Source organism: Muntiacus reevesi, chromosome 19 (genome assembly GCF_963930625.1).
Source record: "Muntiacus reevesi chromosome 19, mMunRee1.1, whole genome shotgun sequence".
Lineage (NCBI taxonomy): Eukaryota > Metazoa > Chordata > Mammalia > Artiodactyla > Cervidae > Muntiacus > Muntiacus reevesi.
This window is the reverse complement of record NC_089267.1, coordinates 28,891,021-28,909,526: the sequence shown is the minus strand read 5'-3', so window position 1 is coordinate 28,909,526 and position 18,506 is coordinate 28,891,021.

Sequence of the window (18,506 nt, the reverse complement as noted above, 5' to 3'; positions counted from 1 at the left end):
TGTCATTTTTTATAGATCATCAGCCTTTCATTCTGAATGTTAATCATTAGTTTTAACAGTGTGCAAATGCAGAGGAGCCTGAATTAGGGAGGCATCAAATTATTGCAGACTAAAACCTTTGCCTTGGAATTAAATTTCTGTAGAATATTTTTTTCTGCCTTATCCATTCATAGTTTACTTTATCCTCCAATTTCAACCAGTTATATAAGACCTCATTAATATAATATTAAAATATTATTCTTAATAAAATATTAATATATCATAATTTAGACAGTGTTATAAGTTATGAACAAGCAAAATTTTAAATTTTAAAATTTTCCCTGGAATGAAATGTTCAAGGGCTTAAAATTTTCAAGTTCTTGTAGTTTGAAATACATACAAGTATGTATGTGTATCCATTGCTACTAGATATGTACACATCCAATCTTTTTCTCTTCTAGTAGAGATTTAAAACTGTATAAATTGTGCATATTATATACTGTGCACTGTATATAATACAATGTGTATCATTCTCACAAAGGAGACTTTACAAAATTCGCAAATTATTTACCTCAATATTTTAATTTGATAGGCTTCCCTGGTAGCTCTGATGGTAAAGAATCTGCCTACAATGCAGGAGACCCAGGTTCAATCCCTGGAGAAGGAAGTGACATTAACCAGTCTCTCTAATTGGATAACTTCTACTGACCTTTTTTTTTAAGTGCATTAATTTTTTATTCTGCCATCTTCCTTATATAGACAAAGATAAGAAAAGTAGTGAGGAATGATTTCCACCAGTAGCCAAAATGTAGGTTTCAGCTCTCATCCCCCAGAAAGAAACACCAGTTTAACAAATTCTCACACATAATACCTTTATTGGGAGCCCCAGAACCCAGATGAGAGATTATAGCAGTCAGGTGAGCACAGAAATGAGGAAAGATGCATTGAAGAGAGCAGGAAAGACAGTTTCAGATGACCTGCATTTTTGTTCACCAAATCTTGCTTAATCTTGTCTGCTCTTTAAACCTGGTGAATTTTTCGTTCCCTTTATTGTATTCTTAAGCACCGTAATTTCTCTTTGGCCTTTAAAAATGATTTTCTCTTATTGAAATAATCACTTTGTTTATACATTATTTTTCTGATTTCACTGAGTATTTTATGGCAGTTTTTAAAATTCTCTGTTAGATAATTTACGTGATGTAGTCACTAAGTCTGTCTGACTCTTGGCGACTCGATGGACTGCAGTCTGCCAGGCTTCTCTGTCCATTGGACTTCCCAGGCGAGAATATGGGAGTGGGTTGCCGTTTCCTTCTTCAACATAGATTCCCTCTTTCTCTCTCTCTCTCTCTTTTTTTTTTTTTTTTTTTAGGCTACATTGTATGGCTTACAAGGATCTTAGTTTTCCCAACCAGGGATTGAATCTGGGCCCTCAGCAATGAGAGCACTAGAGTCCTAACCACTGGATCACAAGGAAATTCTCCCCAAAATGTTAACTGTGTCCAGTTTATGTATTTTAACTTTGTGGCTCTGCTGGGCTTTTGTCACTGGGCAAGGGTTTTCTCTAGCTATGGCCAGCAGGGGCTACTCTCTAGTTTTGTTGCATAGACTGCTCATTGCAGTGGCTTCCCTTGTTTCAGAACACAGACTAGACTAGGCTGGTGGACTCGGGAGTTGTGGCACAAAGGCCCAGTCCTCTGCAGCATGGGGGGTCCTCCTGCACCAAGGGTTAAACCCATGTCCCCTGCGCTGGCAAGCGGACTGTTCACCCCTGCGCCACCAGGGAGGCCCCTACATCTCCGTATCTCTAGGATCAGTTTTTTGAGATTTCTGGTATTCCTTTGCTTGGGCTGCATTTTCCTGTTTCTTCATTTTCCTTGACACTTTGTGTGGATGTTCGTGAGTTTGGGGGAAAAAAAACAAACACAAAAAAATATCAAAAACCAGACACCTTTCCCAGTTGTTCTCGACTGGCTTCCTACAGAGGAAGACCATTTCCAGTCAGCTCTGCTAGAAGTTCTGGCAGCTTCTCCCAGTTTTTCTGTGGATGTGTATTTGCTAGACTGTGTAAATTAATACTTTGAAGGATCTTCTGGTTTCTTATTCAGGATTACATCTTCTCTTGCTGCTTCTCATGTCTGTTGTACACTAGGTTCTCTGCAGTAGCGTCATACAACCCAACTGATTTTTTTTTTTTGTTCTCAGCAGGCCCTAGATATCTAGATTGTTCATTTCCCACCAGCACTTTGAGACAGACGAAACAGAGGCTAGCCTCTTGGGAAGCCCTCTGAAAATTCTGGATGTTGGATATCCATGTTTCAGCGTTCTCTCGCCCTGCCCAAGATATGCCAGGGGCTGTGAGTTTTCCTGACTGTATCACAGGGGCTCTGATGATGACTGCATACTACTCTGAACCACCTTTGTTCTCAGTGGCCCCCAGGCATCAAGAATGTCAGGTCCCCTCTGCTCTAACATACATGGTTTGGAATCTTGTCCCTTTGGCAACCTCCTACAAAACGGAAATGTTGGATGGGTGCTCCAAATCGTTACCTTCTTAGGGAGAAGCTGGGATTTGTGGGGGTTGTGTGGGACGGTTGCCTGCTGTTTCTGCAATGAACTGGAGGGAGGGTCTATAGCCAGTAAGTGTGTATTAGTCCAGACTGTCTCCTTTGTTCTTAGTAGCACCCAGCTAAGAGGCCCTTTGCTATTCGTGTATAGATTCAGGCATGATATTAACCAGTCCCTTGAAAAGGTCAGATGTTGGATGGGCTACCTAGTTCTCTTCTTCCCTCCGGAGAAGCTGGGTGTTCAGTTTCCTTCTGATTATGTGATTATATGGTACTGCACTTGGAAGAGGAGTTACAGAGAAAATATACCATAAATTTTTCTACCAGCTTCAGTGTGACTGGTTTCATGCTTGCCCAGAGTACAGAAACCTTCCAACTGGTCTCTGGGTTTCTCACAAAAGGACTTGGCTCCTGTGTTGTTGAGTTATTGTGTCTGTGAGAAGAAGGAGAGGGCTTTCTATTTCATCATCTTGCTCAAGCTCCCCAACTTCAGTTTTCTAAAGTCCTTCAGAATGTTCTACTTATTTATTTTACAGTTGACTCGTAGTTTTATTGCATTGCACTCAGAGAACAAATTCTGTATGACTTTAGTCATTTCAGATTTTTTTAATCTTTGCTAATCTATTTTGTCTTTTGAAAATTTCATTAATGACTAAAGATGTGTTAGAAACTCACTCTATGATTTACCTATTAATTTTTATATGACTGTTTTTTGCTTTAAATGTATGGAGGATATGTTTTAGGACACACAGAAGTTTGAAGGTGTTATATCTCTTGTGCTGTGCTGTGCTTTGCTTAGCCACTCAGTCGTGTTCGACTCTGCGACCCCATGGTCTGTAGCCCGCCGGGTTCCTCTATATCTCTTAAGCTTTTTAAAAATTGATTTTTCACCGTTCATTAATCTCAGTATAAGCCTCCTGTAGTCCCCTGCAGAAGGTGAGAGTGCTGGTGGTTTACTTTTGATTAATTCCTATTCTGAAGGTTGTGGCGATGTGGATAAGCATAAATATGGTGCTGAGCCCCACCCTCCTCTTCCAGTGCATCAAAACCACACTTCCATTTCACAGTTTGATTTAATTGAGTGAGGCACCTACTTTTGAGCATCTTGCTTACATCTCAGGATTTTTCCCTCTCTCTTTTGTCTGGCTAATTTGACTTTCAGATCATTAATTAATTTTTGAAAATCATATTTTCAAATTTTATCTAGAATTTTGAATTAAATTTGTTTTTTTCCCTCACACGAAGATGCTTCTATGTGAACTAGCCTACCATGTACTGAAAATTAGAATTCATGTCTTCAATACTTTCTTAAGAGTTTGAAGCTGCTGTTTAAATGTGCTTACCAGTAGGTGACTTCCAGAATCAGCTTCTGCTATACTGTTCTTTTATATACTTTTATATATAATTTTATATCTACTTTTACTCATGACCCCCATACTGTCTCCACTGTATTCTTTTTTTTCTATCTGAAATTTTATTTTATTTCTCTGGTTGTATAACTAAGTTCTACTCATCCTTCAACTTGACACTCAACCATCGGGAAGCTTTATCTTACCCCCACAAAAGGCTAAATTCTCTTTTGTGCACTTAGAATAGCATCTCTTCTTAATGACACTTACCACAGTTGCTCTTTATATTGATATGTTTGTTTAGAGAGAAAGTTTCTTTCAGGAAAGGTCTATGTCTGTTTTTGCTCCTTATATTGCTCACCAGATCCTATCACTATTCCAGAATATGCTCAAAAATTTGTATAAAATAACTGAATGAAATAAATGAGTGGACAGTACATTGAAATGTGGAAATACTTATTCAGATAGACAGTGTAAAATTCTGCTCACTGTTAACTTTGAAGTTTGTTCTTTAGAATTAACCTTGTTTTTCTGGTATTAAAGGTTTAAATGATTGCTTCTGTCATTCAGTCTTCCTAGAAAGAGATACATTACTATGTATAGGCCATCACATCCAGTATACTTTTTTTCTATTTGATTTCTCTATATACTGAAATCACTTCCCCTAGGTTTTTTTGTATGTTGTGTCCTCATCTGGCTCAATAACTTAAACTCCATTTGAGTTTCTGTTTTCGTTGCTGGTTTTAGGTGACCGAGGCATTTAGTTGAGTAATTGAATTAGAGTGAAATACCTCATTCTGTGTTCTTATTTTGTGGATCAGAATTTATTTTTCTGTGCTTATCTATTTATGTTTGGTAGTTGCTTTACAACTATAGAATTGAGTTATAGTTCACTCTGCATCTTGTCTTGTTTTCCTACTTCTTCACCCTTCTACATGAAGGTGTGGGCAGAAAATATATAATTGCATAGTTTCTTTTCACCCTAGATGCTAATGCTGATTGAAAAATTGGTAATGGGGTACATGAAGGGTTATTTCCATATCCCCTTGTTTTGACACATCCTCTAACTTTAGGTCTTGTGACAGAGGACAACGGGCACTTTAGAAATGCATTCACTGGAATTGAGAGATTGGGATGACACATATGTGCTATTTATACCATACATAAAGTAGATAACTAATGAGAATATTCTGTATAGCACAGGGGACTATTTAATCCACTGTGATGACCTGAATGAAAAGGAAGTCCAGAAGGGTGGGATATATCTATATGCAGGGCTTCCCAGGTGGCTCAGTGGTTAAAAAAAAAAAAAAAAAAAAAAAAAAACAAAAAAAACTACCTGCAATGCAGGAGACAAAGGTTGGATTTCTGGATCAGGAAGGTTCCCTGGAGAAGGAAATGGCAGTCCACTGCAGTATATTTGCCTGGAAAATCCTATGGACAGAGGAGCCTGGCAGGCTACAGTCCATGTGCTCACAAAGAGACACAACTCAGTGACTAAACAAAACGAGAAACTTATGTATATGTATAGTTGATTCATTCTGGGCTACAGTGGAAACTAACATAATGTTGTAAAGCAACTATACTTCAATAAAAATTAATTTTAAAAAAAGTAATGCATTGCACAGCATGCCTGTGCCGTGCAATTCACATTTTATTTTTTCCTGTTTGATTTTAATTTCACTAACTTCTTCAGGCCTAATACATGATCAGTGTCACCAATCAGGATTAGGTTTGAGTATGAGTTGTGGGAAGAAAAATAACATTGGCTTAAACCTTGTAGAATTTTATTTTGTTTTCATGTTATAGTTCAGAAATAGATTAATTGAGAGTAGGCTGCTCCATTAGTTCTCCAGAGATACAATCTACCTGAGGCATTCTACTCCACTGTCTCCTAATATGTCCTTTATTTTCATGAAAGATTAAGTTTCAAATTCAGTATTTACAGTCCAAAGGCATACATACCAGTTTCTTCCTAAAAAATATTCCAAGAAACTGCCACATGATGATTTGCCTAAGAGGTGTATCTGAAATTCTATATCCACCTCAAATCTAGGATCCGTGTAGTGCCCAGTCTTCTGTATATGTCGAGTTTAACTTTTCAGTTAACACATAAACTGACAGGTGATCTATTTTCTCAGCAACTCCCCATGTACAATGGTTAAGTAAAAATGTTACATATATAGTAAAAATGCCCATTCAGAAAAGAGGAGAATGTGATAAATTCAGCTGTAGTTAATTCACAGCCCTGACAAAATCCTACTGGATAAGAACTGGAAAGGTTGCATCCCAATACTAGAGTATATGCCATGATTAGTCCATCAGGTAGTCCTTAGTTCTGCTTTTTAGGAAGAATTTACTTTTTCATTGTCTTGTCAGGTCCATCCATGGGCCCAGGTTCTTCTCCAGGTGAGCTGTACAGTTTTGTAGCTTGCCTCATATGATATAATGTTGCTGACAATATGACAGTACTGGTTTTATTTTCATTTATTTAAGTGAGTGTAAGCTATGTGAACTGCCAGAAAGGTGTCTGTCATTTCAGCCAACCCAATGCCTACCATTGACACTTCATTATAATGGTTGTATACTGTGTTCTTATAAACAAATAATGTATTGCTTATAGGTACATTAATGATAGACCAGATTGATTATTATGTTTATAATAGATTGTGAACTATAATCCATAAACTAAGATTATAAACTCTTCCTTAGTTTCCTCTGTAGTTATATGTCTGGTTATCCAGGAAAACTTTACATGGAGTGGAATTATGGTGGTAGTGAGGCTTCCAGAACATTTTTATGTTTCTCAGAAGTCCAGGGATATATTATATGACTAGGCAGTATTCAGATTTGGAATATTATGTCATAAACTCATTAGGGGTATGGATTAGGATAATCCATTACATTTGAATTTTAAGCAATTATTATTAAATTTAATATTATATATTTATATAGCAGATATATATATCTGACAAAGTAATTTTATTTAAGATTATGCAATCTTAAAATGGAATTCCCTGGTGGCTTAAATTGTAAAGAATCTGCCTGCAATGCAGGAGACCTGAGTTTGATCTCTGGGTCAGGAAGATCCCCTGGAGAAGGAAATGGCAACCCACTCCAGTATTCTTACTTGGAAAATCCTAATAGAGGTGAAATAAATTAAAAAAAAACTTAACAGCAATGAATGAAGAGTGACCTGATCACACACCCAACTAAACAAAAGGACCAGCATCAGAGTAAGTTAGAAATAGAAAGATATATTTATAAAATTTGCTTAATTTTTATGTTTTTAAAGAATGTTCTCTAACTTGAATGGCTAATTGTGAAAATACAATATCTAAAAATGTCAGCACCTATCATACAATATTAAGGGAAGATATAGAATAACTCATGATTAGTTATTCAAATTTAGCATTCTGTAATTACTCAAAAACCTAAATTTAAACAATTTAAAGTTTTTCTACTCCACCAACTTTTAAAAGACTGAATTTATCTCTTCATAAAAACTTTAAGTCTCTGCAGTATTTATATTTAGCATTTTAATTGTATGAATCAAAATATATTACCCAAACATAGTCTATTCATCATAATAAATGAGGCTTGCTTTTCTTTACACTAACAATAACACAAGTGTAATTAAGATTCATAAGAATAAAACTACTGGATTTTTTTTACTGCATTAAATTCATTTTAATGATAAAAGGATTTGAGAAAAACTTGGGGTGAAGTCACTGTGATGTAATTTTAAATGAAATTGTATGTGAAATGATTCTCAGAGGCTGCTGGACACATTTTAAACTATCTCATTGATTTTTACACACAGGAATCTCTATTAGGCTATGGATGTGGTTAGCACTAACTTCAACTTAGAATGACCTCTAAAGTTAAGAACTATAAAATTACCGTGAAGATGGAATAAAAATCTAAATATAAAGATACTTCAGTTCAGTGGCTCAGTCGTGTCAGACTCTTTGCGACCCCATGAACCGCAGCATGCCAGGCCTCACTGTCCATCACCAACTCCTGGAGTTTACCCAAACTCATGTCCATTGAGTTGGTGATGACATCCAATCATCTCACCCTCTGTCATCCCCTTCTCCTCCTGCCTTCAATCTTTCCCAGCATCAGGGTGTTTTCATATGAGTCAGCTGTTCACATCAGGTGGCCAAAGTATTGGCATTTCAGCTTCAACATCAATCCTTCCAAAGAATATTCAGGACTGATCTCCTTTAGGATGGACTGGTTGGATCTCCTTGCAGTCCAAGAGATTCTCAAGAGTCTTCTCCAACACCACAGTTCAAAAGCATGAATTTTTCTGTTCTCAGCTTTCTTTATAGTCCAACTCTCACATCCATATATGACTACTGGAAAAACCATGGCCTTGACTAGATGGACCTTTGTTGACAAAATAATGTGTCTGCTTTTTAACATGCTGTCTAGGTTGGTCATAACTTTCCTTCCAAGGAATAAGTGTCTTTTTAATTCCATGGCTGCAATCACCATCTGCAGTGATTGTGGAGCCCCAAAAAATAAAGTCTGACACTGTTTCCACTGTTTCCCCATCTACTTGACATGAAGTGGTGGGACCGGATGCCATGATCTTAGTTTTCTGAATGTTGAGCTTTAAGCCAACTTTTTCACTCTCCTCTTTCACTTTCATCAAGAGGCTCTTTAGTTCCTCTTCACTTTCTGCCATAAGGGTGGTGTCGTCTGCGTATCTCCCGGGAAACTTGATTCCAGCTTGTGCTTCTTCCAGTCCAGCGTTTCTCATGATGTTCTCTGCATAGAAATTAAATAAGCAGAGTGACAATATACAGCCTTGACATACTGTTTTTCCTATTTGGAACCAGTCTATTGTTCCATGTCCAGTTCTAACTATTGCTTCCTGACCTGCATATAGGTTTCTCAAGAGGCAGGTCAGGTGGTCTGCTATGCCCATCTCTTTCAGAATTTTCCACAGTTTATTGTGATCCACACAAAGGCTCTTGCATAATCAATAAAGCAAAAATAGATTTTTTTTCAACTTTCTTGCTTTTTCAATGATCCAGCGGATGTTGGGAATTTGATCTCTGGTTCCTCTACCTTTTCTAAAACCAACTTGAACATCTGGAAGTTCACAGTTCACGTATTGCTGAAGCCTGGCTTGGAGAATTTTGAGCATTACTTTACTAGGGTGTGAGATGAGTGCAATTGTGTGGTAGTTTGAGCATTCTTTGGCATTGCCTTTCTTAGGGATTGGAATGAAAACTGATCTCTCCAGTCCTGTGGCCACTGCTGAGTTTTCCATATTTGTTGCATATTGAGTGCAGCATTTTCACAGCAGCATCTTTCAGGATTCGAAATAGTTCAATTGGAATTTCATCACTTCTACTAGCTTTGTTGGTAGTGATGCTTCCAAAGGCCCAGTTGACTTCTCATTCCAGGATGTGTGGTTCTAGGTGCTAGTAGATTAAAAACTTACAGGACATGATTATAATTTTTAATTTCTTAAATAAGTCCTTAACACAGTAACTGATGTGAGTTTTCATATAGGTTTTTCACACATGACACATCATATTTTTCTGTGTTACAATAAAACTATATTTTAGCTTATTTTTATTTTGACTTATTTATTTATATTTTAACTTACTGAAGTACTGATTTACAATGTTGTGTTACTTTCTGCTCTAGAGCAAAGTGATTCAGTTATACATATGTATACATTTTTATATCCTTTTACATTCTGGTTTATGCAGGATAAAACATAATGGGAAAGGATATAAATATTGAATATAGTTCCATGTGCTAAACAGTAGGATCTTATTGTTTATATGTTGATATTTTATATGCAATAGCTTACATCTGCTAATCCCAAACACCCAGTCCATTTCTCCCGCAACCCCCAACTCCTTGGCAATCACAAATCTGTTCTCTATATCTCTGAGTCTGTTTCTGTTTTGTACATAGGTTCATTAGTGCCATATTTTAGATTTCACATATAAGTGATATCATGTAGTATTTGTCTTCTTCTTTCTGACTACTTCACTAAGTATGATAATCTCTAGTTAAAAGATATATTTTTAAAAGTAATTTGACAGATAGGATTTTGTGAGGGAAAAATAAAAGAAATTCTTTGTTCGTTTGTAGATGATTTGCTTTGGATCAGAAAGTTGGTTGTTTCAGTTTGTACTAGTCTTTTGTGCTGAAAACTTTCTGTATTTAATTTGAATAGAAAGATAACTGGGTTGTATGTGTTAATTTGTTGAGATAAGTTTTAGAAGAAGCTAATAGTATTAGGAAGATTCTTCACATCTTTCTCTATCAGAGTACACATGCTTAAAATTTCATATTTAGTTTAAAAAACACATCTATATTACTTTAATATCCATTCATTCTTTCTGTTTTGCCTACTACATTGATTGAATTGATATTTTCTTGACCTGTTGCAGATTATTTCTAAATCAAAATAAAGATAACATTTATTCTAAAATAACATTTCAATACACTGTTATATCTAATATTTAGTTACAGTGGACATTTGATCAAACCTTAATTTGCCTACTGTGCTATTTTTGAGCATCAATAAAACATTTTAAAATCCCTTTTGAAAACTTTAATCTCTTATATACTGAAGCAACTTGCATTCTTGCTGCCAAGTGTCGCTTAATTGGAGAGTGCACTCCACTAACCTTTGAGACAACATTAAATCATTTGGCAGAAATTAAGAAACTATAGCGTTCAAAACTATATGTGTTATTTTATTATTGTTAGTATATTGTCTTCAGGATTAAATTGACTAAATTCTTAGATTTTGATACATATTTTTTACATTGTGTGCCCAAAATACCTGATGCAAACATGCTAACTCAGCCTAATTTAAGGTAAAGTTTAAAAAAAGACTCATTTTTTTATAGTATCAAGCATATTAGCAGGGTTTTTAAAAATCTGCTTTAATATAGATTTATGTTGAAACTACATAATACAGAATAAGCAAAATAAAAAATAAAAATAATAAGTTATATTTATATTTCACTATTATAAAAACAAATCCATTTATTTATTAGACATGATGTTTTTATTTATTCATTAGCTAGTGCTGTATAGAGACCTGGGGACAGGGAGAGTGATAATGTGTAAAGAAGCATCTTAAAGCATACCATGGACAGCCCAGTTGCATTGTGGACAATTCAATTTGTATGTAAAATGTTTAAGATAAACATAATTTACATGAATTTAGAAAATAGCAAATATTCATATTTCTATGGTAGAGATATGTCTAATTCAGTTGTATTTTATAGCCAATGTGTTACAAAAAAGAAATTAAGAAAAAAATAATATATTTAATTAGCATTTACTTGGCTTTCTTCATTGCCTGTTGTTATCAGGCAGAGAAAATAAATCCTGTGTTTTAATTCTCTGCTATTCATTGCTACCCTATACTTCTCTACACACTCAATTTTCATCCTCTTTCCTGCATCTTCCTTCTCCTGCTCCAGAACCCGTATACCTCTACACTGTGATAGTCACAAAACTTTGAGGAAAACAAAATTTACAGTTAGCAATGGATTTCCACTTAGCAAAAGTGACTGAGGACTCCTCAAGAAGTCAGTACTCATTTGCCTTCTGCTGCTGCTGCTGCTGCTGCTGCCTACTACAATCAAAGATACCAGAGAAGCAGTAGTAGAATCTCTAAACAGATAAGAAATCAAGGTCCAGCTATTCATTTAAAACCTTGCCACAACTGAGTTATTGACTTGCAATTGTGGGTTAATGAGTACAGAGGAATTAAAAAAAAATCAGTGATCAAAATAGAAAATCAAAATCATCTAACTCTCATTAATATTCACAGTGACTATAAACTTTTCCTGGAGAATTGTGATCAGCAGTTGAATTACCAAGCAAAGCAAAAATAATTGAAAGCACATACTTAAAGACTTGTAGAAAGGAAATGATACAAGCACTGGTGAGAAATAGAAAATAAATCTACAGAGAGACCATGTGGATGAAAAGAATGGCTACAGTGAGAATAAAAGTAGAAAGACCAGAAGGAGTCAAAGTGTGTTGGAACCTTTATTTAAGAAACAGCATACCGGAAAACACACAAAATTCATCCTCTTCCCACCACCTGTGTGATAAATATTGCTTTACCTCTTGAAGTTGCCCACTGTCAGAACAAAAACATTAGCACCATATATAACCAAACATGGGCTTCCCTGGTGGTTTAGAGGGTAATGAATATGCCTGCAAGGCAGGAGAGCTTGATTTGATACCTAAGTCCAGAAGATCTCCTGGAAAAGGAATGGCTACCCACTTCAGTTTTTTGCCAGAATTCCATGGACAGAGGAGCCTGTCAGAGTGCAGTCTATGGGGTTGCAAAGAGACACAACTGAGGAACTTTCACTTTCATAACCTACATAACTGGAGATGACCTAATAATGTCAAAAGGATTTTTCCATTACATTAGTTTATAATTCTGTTTTTTCTGCTACTGAATATTTACCAAATGGATGCATTACATAGAAAATATAATTCTAGTCTCCAAACTTCATATAATGTTTGGCACTCTCTTTGCTAAAGATACTGAAATGTTTAAATTTGAAAAAAAATCAAGAAAATACGCTAATTTAATCATCTCTTAGATACTTGACTAATCTACTGGAAAATTTCTTGATTCCTGATTCTATGTAAACACTTATAACAATGAAGAAAAACTGTAGCTAGACCCCTTCAGAAAATGTATTAGTGCTCAGCCAGTAGGTAAAGAAGGTGTTTGTGTAAGTCACAGTTTTAGATGTCATCAAAAGTGTGTCCCCATAAATTACCTTTCTTATTTTGCTAGTCTCACAAGTTTTAATGTAATATTTTATGGTACTTAGTCTCAAAAAAAATTGCTGTTAAGAAATAGTTTCTTGTTAATTTCCAAAAGTCATCTAATCACCCAATCTCAAAACAATAGATACTAAACCTTTTTCCTAGACAGTCAGTAGAAATGAAAATGCCTCATACATTAAAAATGACTCATACATTAAAGGCTTAATATTTAGTTAATTAATGACCATGGAAGTGAACTTGAACCAATTTATACAAAGTGGCTTATATTAAATTGAGAAGAAAGGATTAAAGAACTTCTAGAAGGAAATGATGTAAAAATATAGTTCTAAAATATGAGACTTGATTAAGTTTTACAAGTTTTAAGGCATAAATCCATGATTAATATCTAAATTTAATTATGCCCTTTTAACTTTTGTTTTGGAAATTCCAAGTTGCACAACAAATAGCTTACAGCAGAACATATTATCAATTGTTACTTCTATTTTAAATGTACTAACTGAATATAGTAGGATTTTCTCTGTGTTATTCTAGTCCTGAATATCTAAAATTTACTTTTAAAATATTAGTCCATTAATCTCTGCTTGAGTTTGTCTTTGTCCATTCTATTATATTAATAATTTATTTCACAATTAGTATATTTTGACCTAATAGAGGAAACAATAAGCTATCCAGATAGACTAATATTTTTTGTCATTTTTTGAAAAATTTGGAATACATAAATCTGTCATAAGTAGCCTTAGAAATGCCCTATCAATGTTGGCCTAATCACTACTAAATGTCTACTTAACAGAGAAATATGAAAAATGGGTTATTTTTGTTTGTTTGTTTACTTGTTGCCTATGAGGTATATGGATTCTCTGCCGCATAGAAAACAAACAAGCTTCTTCAAACAACGGGGGTGAGTCATGTGGAAGTGAGTAAATGATGCAATTAAAATTCCCTTTGTGTTGGCCCTCCTCTTATTCAAAGGTACTACTTTGAATCTACATAGTTGACAAACATTGGCCTAGAAAAGCATTTAAGGAGGAAAAAGAATGAGATCTCTCCTACCTCCTTCAAACTTCCAAAGAGCAGTGATTTATTTTTACTTTACCCCAAGACTTTTTCTTACATGCTCTAACCTAAAGCAAATACTGAGAATAAAGCAAAACAGATTAATTCATTTCACTTACAAAACTGTCAGACACTTACTGTCTCTCTATACAAAGCTATGTTTTGACTTCATCCTCAAAGGTTAAAATGAAGAAAACCATCTTTTGTAAGTGGAAATATCATCAAATTACCTACATTCTGCTAAACTTTGTTTAAACCTAAAAAAAAATGATGATGGGCTATTAACTTTTTTCTTTCAAGTAATGACAACCAAGGAGGGCCATGAAAATAGAATTTTTGGAAAGCAACTAGAAAAAGTTGAACATCACACAGTTTTTGATTCTAAACGCAGTCATGAATATTCATGCTAACATATTCATTTTAACTGTCTGGCACTAGGGTAAGGATTTCTGAATTAGCATGCCTGATAGGGTATATTACATTGCTGGAAGTTGAAATGAATGCTGGACTTCTTTAACTTTTATAAAATCTGTTTTTGAGTCCTTGCCTATTCATTTTGCATCTCATCACAGCAGTCAAAGCCATAAACTCAATGAAAAGACTGAGAAAATTAAGTCAGCAAATACAAAGAATCACCAGAATGATTGCCAGAAAGAGTAATGAGAATTTTCAAAACTCTATTGAACTATATTCTCAGGATACCAAATAGAGAAAAGCAACCACTATATGTAATTGCCTTCTATAAAATGAGACTCAAAACATATTTTTTTTTTCTTCAACTGGTATGAAGAATTTTAAAAATCTGACTTGTAGGTAAATTATTGAAGACTTCTGAGAAATATTAATTTAAATATGAATGTAAAGAATGGAAGAAATGAAGGGTAGAATAAAAAGACAATTTGATTTACTTTTTAAAAGATACAGTTCAATAAACTTCACTTCAACCAATAATTATTGAGTACAAATTAGAACAACATAATATAATGTAATGAAGTAGTGAGGACAAATAATAGCAAGTAGCTATTGAGTACATTCTGGAAAAAAAAGTCCATTTTAAAAAATGAAAAGCTAACCATGCTTCTTATGTTTCTATATATTTAGCATTTGCCAAGGTGGTTCAAGGTCAGGTTTCATTCCATCCCAAAGAAAGGCAATGTCAAAGGATGTTCAAACTACCGTACAATTGCACTCATTTCACATGCTAGCAAAGTAGTGCTCAAAATTCTCCAAGCAAGGTTCCAACAGTACGTGAACCAAGAACTTTCAGATGATCAAGCTGGTTTTAGAAAAGGCAGAGGAACCAGAGATCAAATTGCCAAAGTCTGTTGGATCAAAGAAAAAGCATGAGAGTTCCAGAATAACATCTACTACTGCTTTATTGACTACATCAAAGCCTTTGACTGTGTGGATCACAACAAACTCTGGAAAATTCTGAAAGAGATGGGAATACCAGACCACCTTACCTGGCCCCTGAGAAATCTGTGTGCAGGTCAAGAAGCAACAGTTAGAACCGGACATGGAACAATTAGGCAGTTCCAGATTGGAAAGGAGAACATGAAGGCTTTATATTGTCACCCTGCTTATTGAACTTATATGCAGAGTATATCATGTGAAATGCCAGGCTGGATTAAGCACAAGCTGGAATCAAAATTGCTGGAAGAAACATCAATAACCTCAGATATGCAGATGACACCACCCTGATGGCAGAAAGTGAAGAGGAACTAAGGAGCCTCTTGATGAGAGTGAAAAAGCTGGCTTAAAACTCAACATTCAAAAAACTAAGATCATGGTATTCGCTCCCATCACTTCAGGGCAAATAGATGGGGAAACAATGGAAACAGTGACAGACTTTATTTTTGTGGACTCCACAATCACTGCAGATGGTGACTGCAGCCATGAAATTAAAAGAAACTTATTCTTGAAAGAAAAGCTATGACCAACCTAGGCAGCATATTAAAAAGCAGAGATGTTACTTTTCCGACAAAGGTCCATCTAGTCAAAGCTAAGGTTTTTCCATTAGTCGTCTATGGATGTGAGAGTTGGACACCACAGAGAAAAGCTGAGCACCAAGGAATTGATGCTTTTGAGCTGTGTTGTTGGAGAAGACTCTTGAGAGCCCCTTGGACTGCAAGGAGATCCAACCAGTCAATACTAAAGGGAATCAGTCCTGAATGTTCATTGGAAGGACTGATGCTGAAGCTGAAACTCCAATACTTTGGCCACTTATTGCAAAGAACTGACTCATTTGAAAAGACCCTGATGCTGGAAAAGATTGAAGGCAGGAGGAGAAGGGAACAAGAGAATGAGATGGTTGGATGACATCACTGACTGGATGGACGACATCACCGACTGGATGGACATGGGTTTGAGTAAACTCCGGGAGTTGGTGATGGACAGGGAGGTCTGGTGTGCTGCAGTCCATGGGGTCGCAAAGAGTCAGATACACTGAGCAACTGAACTGAAGGTAGTTCTTAATCTACTATAAAAGTAGAAGCTACTCAGCACTTTTTTCTTTGTCTTATTAAAGACATAAGACATTATATATTATATTTTAAATAATCAGGAAAATAAGATATAAACATGAAGAAAGACTGTTGAAAACTGATCACCATTATTCCTTTCAATATTTCTAAATTTTCACTTATTTTTCAAGAAGTATATACACAATCTCTTCATATATCTGAGAAAATAAATGGTAGCAAGGGATGGGCAATTTGAGCAACTTTATTCAAAGAAAGACAGGCAATTTCAAACTTTGGTTAAACAAATGTAATTGGCAGGCAATTATTCTTGGATACTAAAAATACAGTGACAGAGAATCCTGAAAAACATTTACAAGATAGGTCAGTGAAATTTAAGGTAAATTTGAATAATAGATTTTTTTGGGTAAAAACTAGGAAAATCTAAAAGAAAAAAACATATTTAAATCTACAAGGCATGTTATTAGTTTATCTGAAGAACAATTGAACTGTTTTCTTCTATTTGAAGAAAAACAGAACTATCAGAAAAGTTATTATGCCAATAAAATGAAGTTAATGCAATTTCAATAGTATGCTTTAATGCAAACTCACTACTAGAATGGTTCCTAGAAGTAAGAAAAGGTGATGGTCCATTTTGATAGAAGTTGAAATGTCATAATTGTTGTGCCAAATGTTGGGAGTAGAAATTATATTGCTCAGAGCAGTGAGCAGCTTGAAATCAGGAAGTCTCCATATGAGTCTGTTCTATGGTAGATCCCAAAGTATACACCATTTACCAAAGTATAAGGAATGGATTGTGAGGGAGCCACAGCATTACTAAAAATTTGGTTTTGGCATTCCTCTGCAGGTCCTAGGTAACAGTAGAAGAGGCTGTTACATAAGTTAGTTCACTAACTGCATCAGGCTGATAAGGCACTAAAACAATAGAGGACAAGTGGCAGAATCGAGCTGCCAGAAGCTAGGTGTGACAATTAGTGTAACTAGAGAGGTCACACTTTCAGTAAAGGGGATCTGAACTGCAGAGAGTTATGCAGAAGGATCCTAGAACATAGCAATCCCACGAGAAAAAGATACATTGATAGACAAAAGCAGAATGTTACTTACTTTCTGCAAAAAGAATACATTCAAAATGCAAAACAAGAGATCGGAAGGTAAATGTCTCAAGAAAAGTTCATGAATCTCTTGTCCGTTTCTAAATGTGAGCTGAAGTTTAGACCTGCAATCTACTTAACAGAAGAGCTGCTCTGGAAAACCCTGATTATATATGGTAATGATTACCCCAATTCTTCCCCAAAGAGTTCTATGACCATTTAATTGGGCTACAGTGTACTGAGAAAAGGGGAACGCCTAGACTTTTTGAGGACTTTTGTAAACAATTCTGAGTGGACGTTGTTACTGAGAGACCAGGGTGCTTCTGTTGGAATGTAAACATAATATCGGGCCAAGTGGTGAATGGAGTCCTGGCCAAAGTTGACCATACGGTGGTCTACTGGGTCTGCGGACCAATCAGGTGATCATTTTCCTGGTCTATATTCATAATTTGGATTTAGGTGCTTAACACTTGATGCAGCCTCCTCTTAGGATCCTTGATCTGTGAGGTAAGACCTTTCATACAGAGGAAGACTGACTGCAAGTCTCTGAAACCATCCCATCATTTGCTAATAACAACATTAGTAAATTAAATAATACTGCATCCTGTGTGCATGCTGGGCAGAGGTTAAAGAGGTGCTGATGGTGATGACAAAGATTACTGAAATTATTAAAAACATAAAACATGCCCAGTTGGTGATTCTCTTTATAGTTCTGTTTAATCTACCAGTCTGGTTCCTGTAGAAACTAAATAGTTCCTGAAACACGGTTGTCGGTAGACTACTGAACCCTCAAACAAGCAGTATTTTCAGTCAAGCTGCTGTGCCACATATGTTGGCTTATCTAGAGGAGATCTATGTGGATTTGGGTCCATGATATATAGACATAAGTCTTGCTGCCCAGGTGTAGAAAATGTGATTGGCAGTCAGAAGCTCTTCAGTATTTGTCTTAGCTGTGGAGAACTGCACTGCCTGAAGTCAACCTTTCCAAGACAGACTGATCCTGTTACTGAGCAAAGTGAGGTGTAAAGTGCAGACCATACTATTGAGATGCAGGACAATTCTAATGGGCTATATCCACTCCAGGTATATTGGTATATTTACCAAGTAGACTGAGGATTTTCAGATCTTTTACTCAGTACTGTTCCTCCCCACTTCTTTCACACATATTGATCCTTAAAA